Consider the following 4,609-nt stretch of genomic DNA (forward strand, 5'->3'; position numbering starts at 1 on the left):
GAAGCTTAGTGACAACGAAGGTTGCAGGTATCGACAGCCATGGAGGACTTGAACTCTGTGTGAGGAGAGTCCCTACCCTTCTCAAGGAAAGCACTGGTGAGCTTGAAGGAGTCCAAAAGTCTAGCCGCTTGAGATAGCCAGGTACCACAGTGGATAAGATTATCCACCCGTCCCAGAGTTATCATAAGGCTCTGACTCAGCTCAGTTATCCTGGGGCTCTGGACTATCTTGGCAAGAAAGTCAACCTCCAGCCTTCTGACCCGTGATGCTAATGAAGGCAATGAAGCATCCATCTGGATGTTAACAGTCTTGGTCCAAGGTTGAGCTCCCAAGATAATCCTTGCTGCGGCATTTTGGCAAGGCTCTAGTTCTTCAAGCTTGGCAGTCGCCACAGTTATGAGAGCTGGGACAGCGTAGTCCACCAAACTGCGGACTGCTTGCACATAGAATGTGCGAAGGACCTGGTGCGTGGCACCAAGTGCCTTCCCCGTCATTGCTTTCATAACTGTGGTTCTCACCTTCAGCCTCTCCTTGAGATAGGCTAGTTCCTTCTGAAAGGTGAGCCTCCCATCAATCCAGACCCCCAGGTACTGAAACTGGTGGACTCAGTCGAGCCTAAGGTCCTGGATGGTGAGGTGCTCCCCCTCACTCCAGAGTCCTAACGCCATGGCTTTCGATTTGGTAAGGGAGATCTTTAACCCTAACCTGCAACATTCTGTCGCTACGGTGCTTGAGCAGCGCTGGGCCCTGCTGAAGCACCGCCACACCCATTGGGTAGAGGTAGTTCCAGAATGTTGGAGACGAGCACATTGAACAGAGTGGGGCTGAGGACACCCCCCCTGTGGAGTGCCATTCTCCAGCATTCTGGCCTCTGATATGTGACCCTGAAATTTTACTTTCGCAGACCGGTGACTGAGATAGTTAGCAATCCAAGAAAGCAGCTTGCCTTTTACACCCTTGCAAGCAAGGGTGTTTAATATCACAAGTGGACTGGCCAGCTCAAACGCCTTTTCCAAATACAAAAAGATCACGATGGACGGTGTGCCACTGACAGCATTGAGGATTGTTGCTATACTGTTTGCTGTTGGGCCCAGTCTCCACAGCAGCCTGTTTAGCACCATCCTCTCAGCTGTCCTCCCCATGCAGCTCGTCAGGCTGATGGGGCGATAGGCACCAGGTTCCTTTGGCTTTGGAATTGGAGTTATGATTGCCGTCTTCCAGGCTGTTGGTAGCGTGTCAGTCCTCAAAGACGCGTTAATCCTCCTTAGAAGTGCCTCTTCACCCGCTGGCCCAAGGTTGGTCAGCATGGAATAGGTGACGAGGTCCTCTCCAGGTGCCGTGTCTGAGCTGTGACCTGTAGCTCCTGAAGCAGCTAGCGTCAGTATCACCCAACCGACTCATCATGTCCTCAATACCAAGGCGCCTCACTCCTTGTAGGTCCTGCAGTGTGTCTTGAACACACTGCGGGAGTGAGGTGCTGCTGGAGCGAGAGGCAAACTCTTGCACCAGTCGCTGCGCCTCGGTATCAGGGACATGATGAGTGCGTCGCGGTTGAGTCCTGCCAGTTGCTTTCGGAGCTTGGACCATAGTTCTGCTAGGGAGGTGTGAGCGTTAAAGCTCTCACACTATTCAAGAAAATTTGCTCTTCTACCTGGCGCGTCGTGTGTGTGTATAATTTGGGAGTGAAGCTCCCACGGGCTTTGGTTTGAGCCCGTTTGTTGGGTGATTTGACTTATGAGTGTGTGTGGGCCCAACCACACACACTCATACATTCACAAGATGTGCACATGCACATGAAGTACGTATGCACATCTCAGTGAACGCACCCTACATGGATGTAACAGTTTTTACGGAAAACAGTGAGTTTTATCAATTGAGTAATTTAAAGAGAGAAGGGGGGGGGGTGATTAAATGTATGAGTGTGCGTGGTTTTGGCCACGCCCACTCACACATTTGTTGGATGTGCATACCTATGTGAAATATGTATGCACATCCAGTCACCCTTCATGACACGTATAATACAATTTATAATTCTAGAGGGGGGCTGACACTCCACCAGCCGACGCAGTTCGTAATCGCTAAGGTGGCGGCATAGGCGACGCACAAGCCCTCAGATGTTGTCGGAGGCCCTCTCCTCAGAAAAGCAGTTGCGGGGCAATGCTTGAAGTAGTGGTTCAGGGTGGCTTCGGGGTGGCTGCAATGACTGCATCTTCTTTCTTCAGGAGTGGAGTTAGTCTTTATTTCCCAGAAACAACGGTCCTCCAGTCGCAGACGGAAGAGCAGAGTTTCCACTTTTCTTGGTGTGGAGCGAGGAAGTACAAGGGGCTCATAGTCTGTGACTGCCCTGTACCACCTCGCCCTCTCTGACACCTCTGCCTCCAGTCTGTGCTGAAGGAACCGTTGTACCTGATTCAGAGCCCTGGTGCGTAGGCGCAACTGAGCGGGACGACAACATCGACTGACGACAACATCGACAAGCTGAGAGGGACGACAACATCGACTTCGGGTCTTTTGCGCGCCGCTTCAGCCGCGGCGTCGGCTAGCTCATTACCTGGGACGCCTACGTGGCTTGGCACCCAGTTGAGCGTAACACTCCTGCCTTGCTGATGCAGCTTCAGTAGGAGTGCTAGGATGGAGGTCAGTAGGCGTACATCCTGGCGCGTCCTTGGGTGTTGTTTATATATTAGCGCGGACATGACGCCACGACAGGAAAACCGGCAGCTTCTTGCCATGCCCCGAGTGAACGTTCAAGACGTTCAAGTCCCAAAGTGCTCAGTTCAGTTGTTTCGTTCGAAATGTACAGTATTTCCTATCCTTGCGCTCTAACACATCCGCTGTTACTGAGTCACGCATATAGTCATGCGGAGCGTTTGAGACGTCTTTTCTTCATTACGTTCTATACGTATTGTAAGCATTTATACACCCACTTTATATATCAAATACAGGGTCGTACCCTCGGGGTGGGGGGGGGAGGGCAACTGCACCCCCGATTTTTTTTACACGTTTTCTGGTAATTGAAAAAAGGTAGTTATCAGAAAACGTGGAAGTTAAAAAAAAAAAAAAAAAAAAAAAACTCTCCTCCCCCAGAGGTTCCGGCCCTGAAATCCATAAGAAAACAGCAACTTAGACCTAAGGTCAGTATATATATATATTTGACATATAATCACTGACAAGGTCAGTGATTATACACATAAACTGTATAATCAGTGAGATATAATACATATCTCTCATAATCACGCTTCAATGAGACAATTACTAAACTCCTTGTCCACCACAGTGACCATCTCCAACACAGTGGTCGCCATTACCACCACCACCACTCACAACTACTCCAATATTTCATCACAACTCCACTATCACCATTGTTACTACAATTCTCCATCACTATTACAAATGGTGCAACTACGATCATCAACACCAATTTTAACACCAGTAAGACTACCTCTACCACCAATCCTGTCACCATCACCGACTATCACCATCATCGGCATTACCATTATCACCACCACAAACACCACAACTACCATAATTACAACTAATGATAAAAAAAAATCATCAAATCATCAGTCTATTGTCGTTGACGCTATCGTACTCCACGCGGTATTTTTTTTTTTTCTGCCGTGTTTGAGAACTTGGTTAGATGTGACACTTTTAGGACAACTTTTAATTGTTCGATTTGTCGACCAAGTAACTATTTAATTGTGGTCGACTCTCCTAGAGATTCACAATAATTAGTAAACATTATTTTACTGTTGCTAACAGAATTTGGGAGTCATTGTGTAATGTTAACTCCCAAATTATGCAAACTGTTTATATCCCTACCGATGTAATAAATTTCACACTAATTAAAAAATACAGTAAATATTGCACACAAATACGAAATACAACGAGACGCTGAATATATAAGTCATCTATTTTCTACAATACGTTCCCCAAGACCTGATGGGCAACACATAGATACATAAACGCGTTTTGATAAATCATATATGTAACACACAATCATTGTGGTCTAAATCCAACAACAATATTGCATTATGTATAACTCCACTTGAATAATATATTATTAAAATCTATGTAATAAAGATGATCTGGAGTGTAAAGATTTCTACAATTTGAGAGCCCCTGAATTTTGGCTTTGTGAAATAGCTTGATTTGTGACACACTGACTGTACATGGTAAGTTACATACTAAATTAGCCTTTCGGGTACATTTTATTTACAATAAATAAAGTTTGATATAGTTAGTAATTTAGTGCTACCCAATGCCAGGTGATTTGATTCAACGTAGAAGAATCCCTGAATGAGAACAGGATGTTATAATATCACAAATCAACATCTTAAAGTTACCCCTTATTTTTTAAATTTTTCTTTCGTAGAAAATGAGTCAATCCTAGTATGCACATTCAATGGAAAGGTTTCAATAAATTTAATTTTGTTTATGAATTACTCACATAGTGACATAGGATGTATACCTTAGTAATGAATATTTTTTCTATATTGGGAATCCTTGAAATATGCAATATTCGGAAAATGTTCTAAGCTGCAGACAATCCCGGATACTAGGCATTTTGTAATACCCTGGTACTTCAAAGTAATTTTAATATAGATAA

This window comes from Oratosquilla oratoria, chromosome 16 (assembly GCF_046742065.1).
Source record: "Oratosquilla oratoria isolate Oo_2021 chromosome 16, ASM4674206v1, whole genome shotgun sequence".
Classification (NCBI taxonomy): domain Eukaryota; kingdom Metazoa; phylum Arthropoda; class Malacostraca; order Stomatopoda; family Squillidae; genus Oratosquilla; species Oratosquilla oratoria.